Source organism: Pleurodeles waltl, chromosome 1_1, assembly GCF_031143425.1.
Source record: "Pleurodeles waltl isolate 20211129_DDA chromosome 1_1, aPleWal1.hap1.20221129, whole genome shotgun sequence".
Classification (NCBI taxonomy): domain Eukaryota; kingdom Metazoa; phylum Chordata; class Amphibia; order Caudata; family Salamandridae; genus Pleurodeles; species Pleurodeles waltl.
The window spans coordinates 742,810,881-742,828,490 of record NC_090436.1 but is presented as its reverse complement, the minus strand read 5'-3'; positions in this window follow the sequence as shown (position 1 = coordinate 742,828,490).

Below are 17,610 nucleotides of genomic sequence, written 5' to 3'. Positions count from 1 at the left end.
GGGGAACCACATCCAATGCTTTCAATTACAGCTGCACCTGCTAAAACAGCTTCTTATGTAATTGCTCCATGTGTCGCACTATGACTATTTCTTCCCCAGTGTCACAGGTTGTATCATCTCACGCATTAGCAATTCCTGATGCAACTGCACCGATCAATATTGTAGCACATCCTGTTGTTTATGGTGCTGTGCAAGGGGTAGCCGGCGACAGGGTTTATCCCAGTGTCACAAAACTCAGATTATTGTCTGGACCCCACCACAGAATATTCAGTCATTAAGAGAAGGGAGAAGAATCATATTTACCACACCAGTTGCACAGGAAGAGTCAGGACCATTTGATGATGGGATTTTCACCCATGGTTTGAGAAAACTCCTGAAGATAAAGGAACACGACATACAGAGAGACTAACTACTAGCTAGGAAAGGGCAAGACCCTGAGATGTACCACAAATGAAAGTGGAATTGGAAAATGTTATTAGGGGATGTTTAGATATTTAATATTCAAATCAGTACCAGAAGAATGGATTGACCTATCTGAGCAAGGAGATCACAAGATGGGCAGCTGCCACACACAGTAAATTGATAGTATTTGCAGGCAAATAAGAACTAATTCTCACTAAAAGCATCCCTTTACAGAAATCTTTTATGAAAAGTTAGATGGTGACGCAATTGTGACCATGCTGTCCCCATCATTGAGAGTACACATTGCTGAATTGGCGAAGTGCCTTTGGAAATGAAGCGAGTTTGAAAGGTTAGAGAGTAATTAGGCAAAGAAACAAGAGAATAAAAAGAAACAATCAGGCATTATGGAGGCTAATGGTAAGCCACCACCAGCACCACCAGATGAAGATGAAGCGCTAACTTAAGAGGGAGACACAAGGCTTGGGTACATACATGTACCATGGAGTAGGAGTGATCTTGTGACATTCACAAACAACTTTCAAAAACTGTAAGATAATCCTGCCCAGTGGTGTACACAACTTGACAGGTTTGTGAAAATGTTGAAGGTTTTGTGGACATATCTGAATACCTTCCTTGATATTGTGGTACTGAGTAGAGGTGGGTTGAACTAACGGAACCTGACTTCGTGGAATTCTGCGGAGTTACATGAAAACACAGTGAGATTTCTGGAGTTCCACGAATGGGTGGAAATCGGCATATTGTGCTGATTGCACTGATTTTTAGTGCTGGGAGCTCGTTCCTTGCTGAAAAATCAGTACAAACTACTCCACGTGGCGTGCCAGAGAGCGCTGCTGCTCAAGTTGATTTTGCTGCCGCTCAAGCAGATTTTCTACTTCAGCAGCAGCTTTCTCATTGCACAAGGTTGGGACCGCCAGCCTCAGGAAAATCTTGCAGAGTGCTTTCCTAGTGCCTGAAAATTATGCTAGGGGATATCAATTCTCACTCGCCAACTTACTGTTGGCAAGCTTCACATGAGAAAAAACTGCCATGTAGCAGTTGGCCGAATTTGGCAAGAACTCCATATTACAAGCATAATGAGGCGTGACCAGAATTCCTTCAGAGTGAAATTTATTGCCCACTTGTAGTACTGAGTGATCTATGGGCTGAATATAAGATACCTGTACAATGGCAACATCCAGAGCATCCTACGGTGATGACAAAGTACAATGAGGTGATTACCTTTTTGAAAGGGAACATTCCAGTGGGAACACTGAATGCTTAACTATCAATAGATCTACTCAAGAAGCAAAGAGTCAATGAATGCTCATTATTAATGGTTGTTATGGGTGTTGAAACAGCACAGTAGAAAATAAAATCCCAAAAAGGGAGATATGGGGAGTTTAGAGTCACAGTTCATTCTTGGGCTGCAACCAGAAATCATCATGCACATACAAGAGAATGTGGTTTGCTGGCAAACAAAGTCCTTAGATGAGATCCTGAGTTATGCAAAATACTGCAGTGATGAGCAAGAAATGAAGCAGGAAAGGCTTATGGAGGAATGTATATTGTCCCAGACGAAACTGGCTCAGAAAGGATTTCTGTCATTCGTAGGGAATGTTAATGGAATGCAAGCTGTTGGTTTTCAGATTGGTGGTCTTATGGGGCAAGGTGAAGTTGGTGTTTCACAAGGTAGAGGTCGAGGTGTTCTGGTTGATCCCAATTCAGGGGTAGCTTTTGAAACTCTGAAGAAATCAAATCATTGTCACTATTGCAACAGGCTTAGGCATTGTAAGAGGGAGTATAGACAAAATCCTAACCTGGTAAGTGGTGATGAATAAATGCAAGGTATAAATCAAACACAAATGTAAAATGTTCCAGTTCAGGTCCCAGTTCAGTGAATGAAGACACCAAATCAGTCACAACTCCTACAAGCTCCAATGGCCCCACAGAACATGGGAAATACGAGGGTCAAAATGAATCAAGTATCAAGAGCAAATTCAAATCTGTTCCAAAATCAGAAACTCAGCTCAACAGTTCTCTTGTTTGAGATTGAGAGCTTTGATTTTGACAATTCACAATGATGGTGCCTGAGAGGGGAGGAAGATTGCGTACATGGCACAGTCTTGGAGGTAGATAAGAATGGACCATTTGTAGAAGGAGAGATAAATGGCCACCACCTGTCATTTCTCATTGACACAGATGCTACCCGTTCCACTGTTAGAACAGTGGAAGTCCCAGACCTACTCCTCTCAGGAAAGAAGATCCAAGTTGTAGGTGGGACAAATACGCAAATCACTAACCCTGTTCCAAAGAAGGTGCCTGTAAAAATAGTATCATTTGAGGAAGATCACAAATTTGTTGTGTGTGATTCAAGTCCTGTGAATCAGTTAAGAAGGGATTTTTGTGTAAATTAAATTGCATATTTTACTTTACACTGGGTGATGTTGAGTTTCAAACACAGGATGAAAATGCTGAATTTAAAATGGGCAGAAAAAGAACAGCTGTAGGATTGCATCCTGTAAGAACGGAAGCAAATTTGCTTCCCGATTTGAGAGATACAGTAAAGTCAGAAGTATGGGATTTTTCAGGAAACAACGTCAGACTAATCAAAGGGGTAGATCCAGTCCAAATTACTACAAAGAAAAATGCAGTGTTTCCAGGAATGCAACCAGATATTAGCATGCCTGAACCAGTGCCTGGAATCACTCCAGTGATTGAATCAATGTTAAAACAAGGAATTTGTTGGAATTCCTTGTGATTGGCCGATTATGGGTTTGCAGAAGCCCAAAGTCTAGTGTAAAGTTCTACAAGATCTTCAAAAATTAACAACATTGTAGTTCCATTCTGTCACTTGGTACTGAATCCAGCTGCAATACTATTTCAGATTCATTGTGATATGGAGTGGTTTACTGTTGTGGACCTCTCCCAGGCTTGTCTCTATCCCATTGCATTAGGACAGTCAATTCTTGTTCTCTTTTATATTCAGAAATAGAGTTTTGGCATGGTGCCTAGTTCCACAAGAGAGCTCTTAGATCTTTAATCAGATTGTAAAAAAGAATCTTGAGACTTTACAAATGCCTTGTGCAGTTCTTGTGCAGTACATTGATGACCTACTTGTGGTGCCAACTACATAAGAAGCTTGCAAACTGAATCCTATTACTCTTTGAAATTATTTGGGCTAAGAATGGATGTAAAGTGTCCCCAAGCAAGTTGCAATATTGCCAGAAAGAGGTCCTATATTTAGAATACCACAAAAAAGAAACAAGGAAGGGGTCACAGGAGAGAATCACAATGGTTTTAAAACTGAACCCACCCAGAACACAGAGAAAAGGTAAGCTGTTCTTGGAATGGTGGGCTACTGTAGACCAACAATATCCAACCTTTTCCTAGTGACCAAGCCTTTACTGAGGCTGATGTACAAGGATGTTCCTGATCTGCTTCCATGGGAACTGCTTTAAAGCATACCTAGAGCTGAGAGAAAGTCTCTGTCGAGCCCCGGCATTGGAAATGCATTATTGCAGTAAAATGTTTACCTTGTTTTGCAGTGAGAGGGAGGGCTGTGCTCTCTCAGTGCTTACTCAGTTGCATGGAGACTCTCAAAGACCTGTGGCATATTTTTGTACTATTTTTTACTCTGTTGCTGCAGGACTGCCCGCTGCCTGAAAGCGGTTGTGGCGGTTGGTGTCAGTATTCAGAGAAGCAAGACTATAGTGCTGGGACATCCTCTTAAAGTGATTGTCCCTCACTCAGTGGAAATATGTCATCTACACTGGCTTCCCACAGCAAAGAGAATCAAATTCAAGTCATTGTGTACTGCCCAAAGGGCATTACGTGACAAAGGGCCGTTGATTTCTCGACCCTTTTTATCTTTCTATGCACCTGGGAGATCACTGCGTTTCTCTAAGGCCTTTTTTGCAAATATCCCTGTCATCAAGAGAATTTAATATGGTGGGCGTTCATTTTCTTAGAACGCAGCCAAACTATGGAAATTCTTTTCTGTCTCTCGAAAAGAAAGTTATTTTTCAAAAAGCATAAAAGACATGGCTCTTTCAAAAAGACTCGTCATAAATCCCCTCACTACTCTGTGGTGCGCTAACAGCACTGGGATGCCTGCAGGTAACTATGTGCTATATAAGCTCCAATGGATTAGAAAAGAAATATTGCTCACTCATACTGTGACCCATTATTTGACACACAGCAGACTTACAAAATACGAACCACAAATTCTTTCTGCAGATAATATAGTATTAAACACATGTCAAACTCTTTATCCAGCTAAATTGTTACCATTGCCTGAAAATGAAAGTGATGGATAAGAGGTTGAGCATGGCCTTCTTGATGTTAAAGACGTATGCACTAAGGCAACATCTTATATTATGAATGAACATCTTTATGAGCCCAACTATGTCATCTTTGTGGATGGCTCATGTTTGGTTTGAGAGACAATGAGGGGACTTTGAGAGCAGCTTACACTGTTTGAACAATTCAGGAAGTGGTGGAAGCCCCCTGGCTTTGAGGTGTTACCTCTGCACTGGTGGAGGAATTGATCACCCTTACACGAGGCCACAATCTTTCAGCTCAATTGCGAGTGACTATATTTCCATGTAGTCAGTATAGCTTTGATGTTGTCCATAATTTTGGACAGTTTTGGTCACAAAAGGACTCATGGCTTTATCTGGATCACTGATCAGGGATGGGGAATATGTGATGAAATTGTTGAATGTTTTACAATTGTCACAAGAAATCTCTGTAGTTAAATGTGTAGCCTACAGAAATGGCAATGATTATGTAACTGTTCGAAACAGATATGCTGAAGATGTGGCTCGGTATTGTGCAATTGTGGCATGCACATTTAAAGGAAAATGTGCAAATGAACTTGATGAGGACACCACCTTTTCAATGCTGGTGTCAGTAGCTGATACTTGGGAAAAAATCAAAAGGTTGCTGGAAGAAGTTTCTTTTAGACTTACGTTATACCTTGATATAAAATGTAATGTCTGAGAGGCCCTTTTCGTTGCACTGCCACCTTACAAAGGCATGAGAATAGTGGCATATGGTGATGGGATGCATCAATGACACGCAAAGAGGGATGAGTGTTCGTGTACCAAGGACTGTTTATGATTGTTTATTAGAGTGTAGATAGTGGTAAGAACCCTGTAAAGTATCCTGGTTACTGCCTTCGCTTCCAGGACCACAACTACATCTCTGCACTCAGGTCGGGACTCTGGTCTCAAACACAATGTTACTAGATCCAGCTGCATAGGACTTAAAGGGCAGTTCAGTCATGTACAACTCTGGTCCTGGTGGGCATATAGAGCATGTTGCTGTATCTAATAGCCACTTTTCTATTGTAATTGTAAATAGTATTTAGATAATGCTTACTACCCCCTCATGAGGCATTGAAGTGCTTTGCAGCGAGTAGCATGCGACTCCAGAACCTAAGATTAGAGTTTAATAGTTAGTGGATTAACAATAAGTGTTTTCTTTCTTTCCTTGTGCGTTAGTTGTGTTAAGTTTGTACCCTTGATTTCTTGTGTGTTTAGTACAGTTAAAAGTAGAGGTAGAATGATGGGAATGGATTTGAAAAGGGGAAGTTGTTATTGGGGATAGTGGACATGTGCACCTGTTATTTGGGTGAATTGGCTGAAAGGGGGGGGGGGGGTGAAATGGATGGTTGGGAGTTCATAGTAGTCAGAAAGGTTTAGAGTGAGTCAGAGAGAAGAAGAGAGGAGGGATGGGACAAATGTTAAAGGGAGTATGTTTTTTAATAACAAAAATGAAATTGATTTATATATATATATATATATATATTTTTTTAAACACTTCACAATGTTTTGTAAGTACCTCTGAGTCTGTAGAAGCAACAATATTTACATGGTCTGGTGGAGTATGCTTTTTTTTTTTTAAATCAAATAACTTTAATTGACTTATACATTTATACACCTGACACATTTTTAAGGTTTTAGTAGCAGACATAAATCTCTTTTAATATGCACCTATATGTACATAGAAGCATCAATATCGACATGGTCTGATATACACACATATCTTTTGGTGTCATATACTTTTTTCCCCCTTATGCAAATGTATGCAGGGCTGGGTTTAGTGCTGATTGTGCCCAGTGTGATCATTTGTTTGGCGCCCCTCCAATGTCCTCCTGCTCTACGGATTCCCTCACTACCACCCTCTGCTGGTGCCCGTCATCTCTCTTCAATTTTAAAGCGCTGGTTGGTCTTGGCTTCACTAATAATAATAACAATAATATATTTCTATGCAAAGAAACCTTTTCAGCAAAATTAGGAATAGATGATGAAAGATTGGGAAAAAAACATAACGTCCTAACCTATAATATGTAGTTGGCATTCAGCTCTTTCATGACAGCTCATTCATCACTATGCTATGTTAGGATTGTAACTTATGAACTGCAAGCAACAAAAGGACAAAAGAAGTAACCGACTGAGCTATGCACATACAATTCACATCTGTGATCTGCATAGTATGTTCTTCCATCACTTCCTTAGGAGGAGTCAAACTGCCACTAGACATAACTCATCTCTCTCCAGCCGTAACATTAATCATCATCACTATCTTGATATTTTTATTGTTGCCTGAAATCTTCTGGAGGCACAAGAGACTCTGCTGCAGGTGCATGCAAGCCCATAAGTTATTTCTAAATACAGAGCCCTTCAAGTTCAGCACCAGGTGCGGCTGCACCTGTACCTGTTGCACTGGCTTAAACTTGGCTCTGAACGTATGTGCTTATAACAGGAAGTAAAGTTCATTGCACAATTGCACATGTACAACGCCAATCTCATCTCCATATCATGGGAAGCATATTTTGTCATGAGTGAGTATACTAAAGTAGTAGACTGTTGTGTTGTGCGTATAGTCATCATGAGGGAAGAGACAGCTCTTTACTAATCTTCTGAGGCTGACATGGATGTCAGTAGACCAATGTGCATGGATAAAGAATTCCATAGGCTGGCCGCTTTAACAGAGAAATACTTTTTCACTCATGGTTTTTGCTTGAATGTAGGAATTTTGAGGCGTGATGCCATTCTTGAATGTAGGTTCCTTTGTTGTATGTATTTGATGATTTTCTTCCTGATGAAGAGTGGTCCCTTACCATGAATTGCTTTGTGTGTGATACAAAGCAGCTTGAAGGTGGATATTCTGGAAATTGGTAACCAGTGCAGGGCCCTCATGACAGGGAAGATGTACACTTGTTGCCTTTCATGTAGGAGGAGTCAAGAAGCAGTGCTCTGAATTCTCTGTGACAATCTTTCATCCCTTCTTCTACAATGCCATGCAAAACAGGGAAATGATCTTAAGGTAAAGGCATCAGTTAGGTTCCCCTGTCCCTCAAGTCACAGCCCACCCTATTCATTGTTCTACTAGCTTACTTATTAAAGACTCCTCCATTTTCATTCAATAAATTGTCGTAAGGCCCTTTTAGAACCCTTGTTTTAGCTTAGTTTCATGGCTCATGCCTTATTTTACTTTTACCCAGATTTTTATTCATATTTTAGCAAGTCTGCTGTTAGCAATTGTTTTTATATATTTTACCCGTTGCTTCTTCTAGCAACGTAGAGTTCAAGCTGCACATTTAAATAGCCTTGTACTACATATAATCTGTACTCCTTGTGAAAGACTGGGACGGACAGGACATGATATGTTAATTTGTAATTGCCAGCATAGGAGCCAGCTTTTATCTTCTATTCTATTCAGGTAAGGGGTTGGGGTGAAACCTTTAGGTTGGGCCAGACAGAAGGTTACAACCACTATGCTCTCAGATTTAGACATAGGGTTTTGGAAGGACCATCTAGGTTCTCTAGTAGCACACTATATAGTGATATTGTTTACCTTCTACACTCTTGCTGTCATGTTGGTTACTGTACTTTTTTTCATCTGCCTAATTGTCGCAGCACATGCTTTATATACTCAAATGTGATTACTTCAATAAATGCACTGAAAACCATTTTGCATTTTGTGTTTCACTTTTGTGTGCATGAGTAACTGAGCGAAAGGGGTACTATCTGTTTCCACAACTTCCCTAAGGAGTTAGAGTGTCATGTAGAGGTTGCTATAATCACCTTTTGCCCCAACAGGTTTGGTGGTCAGAGTGAGGCACTGTGAGGTAACCAGGAGTTAGGCCGACAGCTGCCAAGTGGTGTGGGGTGCACCCAGTCCCCCACGATCAGTGGTGCTGCTGTCCTAAACATGCAGTCCTATTACCAAAATGAAAACTGCATAGCGAAATCTACATTTCTATCTTTAAATTAGGGGTTTATATTGGAAGGTGATGTCCTTCACCCCTACTCAGTCATGATATTTGTTATTTTTTATAGTAGCTCTGGTTCGGTGGCACTACAGTCTTTATCAAATTAATGGTTGCGTTTCTTGGGGTTTGCTACACATATGTTTTTGCCAGTCTGTTGGCCAAATACTGCAGGGACAGGGATATCTGTCTAATGTTGTGCCCCTTGATGAATCATGTAACAGATTTTCCTGCTTGCACTAGTGAATGACTTTGGCCCATTTGGCTGCAGAACATTTGCATGTAGTTGGCCCCCTTCCCCCCTTCAGTGCCTTCACGCACCCTTATTTGGGAGCCTTAGGTGCCCAAACTAGGGGCCTGATTTAGAGTTTGGTGGAGGGGTTACTCTATCACAAACGTGACAGCTATCCCATCTGCAGTATTACAACTTTGATAGGCTATAATGGATAATTGTAATATAGTGGATGGCATATCTGTCATGTTTGTGACGGAGTAACCTCTCCACCAAAGTCTAAAAGCTCCAAACTCTAAATCAGGTCCTAGGTCCTTAGTAGCCATGCCACTAATCTGAGGCTGGTGGGTTCCTGGTGACAAATGTGTCCTTCTTGTAATGTTGACAGGTTTTGGGACAGTGGTATTAATTACTCTGCCTTCTGCTGAGAACCATGTTTGTTTGAACCACTGTGCGGACAGTATTATCAATGTCATTGTTTATCATCAAGGGGATTAGGGGAATCATTTGAAAGGCACATGCCACTGTCCCTGACTATTCTATCAAAATGCCATTCCCTTTGAAAAGGTGGTACACATACCTGAACACGAAGCTTTGGAATTTTATGTTTGCATATGTAACAGACAAATCTATTTGTGGAGAAGCCATCGACCACTTGGTGTGGGCTTGCATGCTGCTTCTCCCTGCAGTAGCACAGAGGCACCACTCCCAGATCTCCAACTACTCTGCACCTCAGGTCTCCCCTGGTTTGACCACTATACTGCATTGTACAGTTTTTTCTGCACTGTGTGATATTGTTTAATACTGTTAGTTAATATTGCCTTTGTCAGCTGTAGACATTGATTTTTCCCTCAGCCGGTCAACTCAGGTTTCTCTGTCTTTCTCCCGCCACCCAAGCCCCCAGCCCTTTCGCCTCCTGGACAGCCCTCCCACCTCCCAGAGCTACTTAATGAAGGCCACAGTGCAGCCGTACAGTGGACATGAACAGCGGGTGTGCCGCCGGCACGCTGCCCAGACTACACCCAGTGCCAGGAGCATTGGCCCAGCGCATTCTCACAGGTACTTCACCTCAGAACTCTGTGCTCTGGACCCCGCAGGCAACAACAACTGCTGCCTTGCATCATCACACTCCACAGTGGGACCTTTCACCTGCATCCACTGCTGTTTCACCACCACACCATCACTGCCCACTACCCCATCGAACAACTCCATGCCAACCCCAGATACCAACACCCCATCGGACCAACTCAACTGCCTTCTGATCAATGCCACCGAAATCGGGGACACCATCATCACCATCGCCCCCGACATGACCTTCTTCACAGAGACCTGGATCACCCCCACATCTGCCCCAGACATCACTACGGCAACCCCAAGTGGCTACAAGATGAAACACCAACATCGCACCAACAGACACGGTGGAGGCATCGCCATTCTAAACAAGACAGGAATCATCTGCACCATCACCAATGATGACACCACGCAGACTATGGAAAACATGAATTTTCAGCTCCATGCCAATGCCAAAACCACCATCAAAGGCACCCTTGCATCCAGACCATCAGGACAATGAACAGGCATCAGCAACACCATTGCCAAATTCATCACCCCGCTGGCCGTCTAAACCGAACACTTCATCTTCCTGGGAGACCTCAATTCCACATGGATGACCCCACCGATACCAACACCACCGGCCTCCTGAAAAGACTAGCCAACATCGGGCTCAAGCAGATTGTCACAGACCCTACACACAGAGCAGGACACACGCTTGTCCCCATTTTCACGTCCAGCAGCAGAATCAGATACAGCCACACTTCAGAACTCACCTGGACAGACAACTCCATTGTACACTTCACCCTCACTTGTCCACCACGCTCCGCCCCCGACCGACACAGGACCCCCTACAGCAATGGACTGACGCACTCTTCACAATCCGCTCAGCTCAACTTCACCACCAACCTAGGCCAGAATATAGAGAATTTCAATGCCTGGATCATCATCAGCTGCCAACCAAGTCGCCCCTGCCAACCCAGTAAAAACACAAAGACCCACCAAGCAAGCCAGCTGGTACACGCCAGAACTAAGCACATCAAAACGCAGGTGTAAACAACTAGGAAGAAGATGGGGAATCAGCAAGAACAACACCAACCACGTCACCTACAAATCTTCCCTGAACAACTACCACCGCAAGCTCAATGAAACCAGTGCCAACCAAACCTAGTAACTCTTCATCATCATCAGAGAGTTCACCTGCCCTTCAGCCACTGAAAACCCGATCCCTCCCTCACGACAATGCTGCGACTCCCTCACCGAACACTTCACAACAAAATAGCAACCATCTACAGAATTTCGATCACCAACTTCCTCTGCAACCCAGCAACCACGACAAACAAACACCTGCTCACCACATGGGAACAACTTAGCACACCAACAACTACAACCCTGATGAACTCCATCCACTCAGGATCACCCACCAACCAATGCCCATACCGACTCTTCAACCTTGGAAGCAATGAGATCAGCCACCAGCTCACCACCATCCTCAATACCTCCATATCAACAGCCACCTTTCCCGACGCATGGAAACGTGCGAAGGTCAGAGCCCTCCTGAAGAAACCTCTGGCAGACACCAGAGAGCTCCAGAACTACCATTCCATTCCCTACTCCCGTTCCCCACCAAAGTCCTGGAAAAGGCCTTCAATCGCTAACTCAGAAAGAAACAAACAGCTAGACCCTTCCCAATCAGGTTTCACAGTGAACCACAGCACCGAGGCTGTGCTGATCACAGCAACAGACAACATCTGAGCCCTATTTGACAGAGGAGAATCAGTTGCTTTCATCCTCCTTGATCTCTCCACAGCTTTCAATACTGTCTTCCACCACACACTCATTGATCGACTACTCCAGATTGGTATCACACACGATGGTCTCAGATGGATGGCAACATTCCTCATGGAATGCACCCAGAGAGTAGCCTCCTTCCCTTCACCTTGCAACCCAAGCATACCATCTCCGAAGTACCCTAAGGCTCATCCCTCAGCCCTACCCTTTTCAACATCTACATGACACCACACTCAGGCATCGTCAGATCTCACAACGTCAACATCATCTCCTATGCAGACGACATTCAGCTCATCCTCTCACTCTCAGAAAATCCCACCCTGACAAAGACCAACATAAACAGCTGCATGAAGAATGTCATGACATGAATGAAAGGCAACTGCCTTAAACTCAACACAGACAAAACTGAAGTTCTGATTTTCTGCAGACGCACCACCCTGTGGAACGACACCTGGTGGCCAGCAGAGCTCAGAACTACCCCACGCAAAAGACTACAGCCACAACCTCTGCATCATACTAGACAGTGAACTCTCCATGTAATGTAAGGTCAATGCCATTGACTTAGCTTACTTCCTCATGATCTGCATGCTCTGCAACATCTTCAGATGGCTCCCCATCAGCATAAGGAAAACTGTGATGCTGGCCCTTATCACCAGCTGGCTCAACTATGACAACGCATTGCATGCTGGCACCACCACCAAACTTATGCAAAGAGTCCAGACAATCCAGAACACAGCAGCCAGACTAATCTTCAACCTCGCTAAGATGAAACCCAGCACCTGAAAGAACTCCACTGGTTTCCTGTTCAAAAGAGATACCAGTTTAAGTTCCACACCTACAAGGACCCGACTACATGAACCCATGCCTCATCTTCCACCAGCGACCAGAAACCTCCGCTACGCACACCTCGCCCTCGCTCAGACACCACAAATCTGTTGCAGCCACTCCAGAGGACGCTCCTTTTCACACCTTGCTGCCAAAGCCTGGAACACCCTACCCCTTTACTTGCGCAGTGCACCCTCACTGAACCACTTCAAGAAGGGACTGGCTATTCAACTGATACCTGCACCACAGTACCTGGGGTGATTAGCCATGCCACACAAATATTACTTGATTGATTGATTGATTGGTGTACCATAGGTTTGGGAGATTGCATCTACCACCATTCACTTTAGCTCCTACTAAAGTGAGATCCCTTCTTGTGTGCTTATTCTGTCTGCTCCTGCATTTTCTTGCCCTGGCAGGTGTACAGCTATCAGTGATATCTCCTTTTGTATTGTTCACTTCCATATGTATTGTGCTAGCTTGGACAGAGCATATGCCTTGGCCTCCCCTGTTTGTTTAGGTAGAACATTGTCGTTGTGTTGTATATTTGAATCTGTACTACCTTTCCTTTGATCTGTTTGTAAAAGGCGCTCAATGCTAGGAAGTCTGTTCTAACTAATGTGTTTCTGCCTCATGAAGATTTCACTGACCCCTGATTTTCAGTTTCCCTAAATGTGCAACTGACTCTGTGTAGGACACATCTGTGGCATGACCATTATGAGATTTCTTGTTCAAATGGTTTCCCTACCGTGATGTCTTTTGCTATCCACCCCAGTATCCCCTGCACTGTCCTCTAACAACTGCTACATCATCTCAGGCCCCCGTTGACCATCAACTCATCACTCATAGTTAGAAGGGTCTCGTATGGAGTCTGGCCAAGGGAATTAGTGGGATGCATGAAGCCATCATACTCTGTAACATTATCACTGTTCTCACTGTCAAAGATAGTCCTTCTAGTACTAGTCCCTTCTGGTAGAGATCAACCTGCTCTATCAGTGTTTTCACTATCTTTTTGCACCAGGTGCATATTTGCCCTGTTCAAAGACAATTTTGCTCTGAAGAAGAAATTATTTATTGGTATGGGTTAGGGTTTATCCATATTCATTAGGATACCCCAGTTTGTGCATTATTTCCATCATTTGAAATATGCTGTTTTCCGAGTTCATCTTTACCAGCCAGAACTGCAAGGCACCTTGTAAACTCCTTTAGTGCTGACTTTATCCTAAAGAATAGGACTTTGAACTCATAATCCAAATTGTTTACCACAAAACTGAGTTAATTCCTGTGGTTGCTGTTCATCAGGATGTGGTAGTAGATAGCCTTGAGACTTATGGTTAACACATAATCTCCTTCTTCAGCAATTGGATGACTTTCTGCAGGATGATCACTTTCTTTCAAACAGGGGAATCTCAGGTCTATTACGGGTCTTATTGTTAGATCATACTTGGAGATGAGGAAATCACGCTCTCTGGGTTCTGGTCATCTCTTTGCATCTCCTTGACCGCCATGTTTGTTTAGGAAGTCCTGAATCTCAATTCCTCCCCTTTGCAAGCTCTGCACTTAGGCTTGATGTTTGGAGTATTTTGTATAATTGTATTCAATATCTTTGTTCTATGATGTTCAGCACCCACTATTGGAAGATGTTCGATTTAATTCCTCTACTGGAGGAATTCTACTAGCCTGCCCGCTACTGGTGTTAACTGTTCAGGCTTCCCTTTTGAGAGTCACTTGCTGGAAGTGCTTGCCCTCTTGGCCTTTGGGTCCTTCTCCTTGTTTTGCCTTGAAAGAAGTGTCACAACTGTATTGTGTATTGTCATTGTGGACTAGAGCCCAAAGTGAGCACTTTGTGTGTTGTTTGTGCCCTGCTACATCTCTTAAAAACCTTAAATTTCCATCAGTCTCCTGGAAAGTGTATTGCTTCTCTTGAACAAGCCCTGAATTGCAGGGCTCCTATCACCCCAGCAGTGCCATTGTCCTTTTTCATCGGCTGCACTGATTTGTCTACTACCATTCCAAACAGGCTCTCACTGTGAAGGGACTTTTTATAGTTGAGGCTTGCACGTTCAGCTTTTCGTCTAGTACCCTGACCTAGGAATGGCATCTCAGAGTTGTACCTGTGTACATCTATCTGCTGGCTGTGTCTGCAGTATCGAGGAAGGATTTGAGGAATCTCTTATACATTATCTTGACTGCTAGTCTTAAAACTTTACTTTTTACTTGTACTGCTCTGGTAGATCTTGCTTGAGATTATTGATCTCTTCCCATTGTCGGTGCCTATATCTATGCAGGAGCTCTTTAGAATTTGCAATGTGCTACTGAGTGGACTGACCTCGCAGATTTACCCTCCACCCTCCCCGGAGCTTTCCTTGTGTGGTGTCGTAGAGACACTGTAGTGTTGGCCCTTTCCTAGCTGTAGAAACTACGATAGAATATGGTGAAGAGTTACTCTTAATTTATATAGGCCCATGGTTAGTAGGCTTATAGTACTTTTCTACCCTTAGTGTGACTGCCTTAGATGATGCTGTTTCCGTAAATGACACTTTCTCCTGGTTGATGAAACTAGGAAACATGGGTAGAACTGGTTCTTCTTCTGACAGTCAGAAGGGTTTCCATTAAGAAACCTGCATCAGCTTTCTCCTCCTCCAGTTGCACCCCATACATGTCTTTGATCACTTCATACTACAGGGATATGTCATTTGAGGTGATGGTCCTGATGGGTAAGAGTCATGTTCCTCTTCAATGGAGTCAGCTTTCAGGCCCTGCCATACATAGTTATCTCCCTGGTGCTGCCTCCATCATGATTTGATCATGCTGTTTAGCCTTTCCAAAAAATCTTCTTGCTCTTTCCCCTGAAGTTCTTGAGTCACTGGAATGTCTATCTGGATTTTCCTGTGTGCCTTTCTCTCTGATGCTTTGAAAGGATTCTAAAGGACTTCCGTGTTAATTGCACTCTTACATTTTCAAAAGTGAATCCACCATTTCGGCATTGAACTGACAATTCTTCAGTTCAACTTTGATTGCCTATTATTCAAAAATCGACTGTCAAACTGGCCTTCTTTTTCGGCGTCAAAGACTTCTTCCTTTTATAACTTTTTCCTTCCTCCAATCTCCATCCCCAATCGGCTTGTCCCATCTGATGACTTTTGATTGTGACCCATGGGGCTTCTTTTTCTAGGTGATCATTCAACTACCAAGTGTTTTGGTGTTGAGAATTTTTCGGGGTCTCTAAGTCTGAAATCTTTGGGCGGAGTTTTTTGGCTTCTGTGCTGTTCTCTAAATTGATGGATCTTCAGCATCAAATCCCTCTTCTCGCTAGGCCTCCTCTGTTCCTCAAGGATATCTTCATCACCTGAAGCCCAAAGTCCTCAAGAAACACTAGCTCGGGTTGAGTCATGGCATCCACAACACTCTAATCAGTCTATTTCCATGGATGATCATCTTTCCTTAATGTGCCTGGCATTCATTCCATCAGTGTCATAAACACCTCTCTGTCCTGCCCTACTCCGAGGTCCACTTCAGCCACAACTCCTCTTGGGGTAGCAGCCAGGACAGAGGGCTCAGTGGTGTCTGGTCCTTGTCCACCCCCAGTCTCAGACTAGGCTATACTATGTGTTGGATAGAACCAAATCAACTCATTTGCTACCAGGATTGTTGTGCCTGACAAGTTGTGTTCACACATACACCCCTCACACTTCTAACTTCCTCATACAGTATACCAGCAGGAGTAGAGCCGGCCTCAATGGGACTTTGTGTTCTCACTTCCTTAGGTGATATGCTTGATTCTACCACAGTCATAAAGTGTGAAAAGTATAAAAATTAGTGGTAGGCCACGTCACTCATAGATGCTTAATAGAAACGCAAATTGACATGATGGATACACTTTCATGGATGGCTAGAAAAAAACAAGAAATTATCAAATGCGGAGAGTGCTGTGGCATGGTATGGCAGGTGAGGATGATACTTCCTCAATAGCACTGGGCACCTGGTTTACAATACATGTTAGCAGAAGGGCATTTTCAAGGTCGTCGACACACATCCACATCCATTTCAGAGGAGGAGGTTTATTCTGCTGCCCTGTACCATGCCATCATTTAAGTAGTCTATATTGTGTAGTGACATGTGGTAGTGCCACATTTTTAAGTCCTAATGTGTAGACCAACTGTGCATGCATGAAAAGTGGCATGATCTGTGGTACAGTCAGTATTCACACGATCATGATTTGCTGTTATGTAACTACTTTGTGGTTGGAACTGGCAGCGCCGATCTGTCCACCACATCGGTAGAGGATGGTCTGGAAGCAGATGGGAGCCTTGTCTGTATGTGCTTCATTTTGCTCCTACAACATTAACATCACCCAGCTCAAAGGTATGTGCATGCAGCAGGCTAGCTCCATGTGCAACAGGTAATGTACTTACCAACGTATGTCCCACTGTAGAAAGACCTTTACGTTGGCTGCCATAGTTCCCCTCAAGTAGCCTCACGTGCTCCAAATGGCCGCTTCTACAAGAACCAAAGCAAAGTGGCCTCTGCGGCCTCTACCCAACAGGTCCAGAGTATTTGTTTGTAACTTAACACAACTCTACAGGACCTGAACAGATACAGTGGGCCTCGCATGACTATTCTGTGGGCCATGTGACTCACTTCCCTTCATAAGCAATATATTTATTATTATGTAAGCAATTTTATAAAGCGCTCCGTGTTGCCTTGCTGTTACGTCAGAGCATTGACAGAGGAGGTTACATACATCTTTAGGGGAGCGCGAGTCCAAATGAATACGGTGAATAGTCACGTACAACCTTCTTCATTTGTAACCTCTGTGTTAATTGGTTACATTCATCCATTAAAGCTTATTGCACAATTAATGTTGTTATAAACTTTAATGGGTTCGTTCAACTCAAAGCATGTCTGAACGTTTTTCAAGGGTTTCCTGAAACAGATGTTTTTGGATTGAGAATTAGCTAGGGCTCGGTATATTCCCGGATATCGGGCCCTCCACCCCCAGTCATTTCGCTTCATGTTGCCTTGGTTTGAA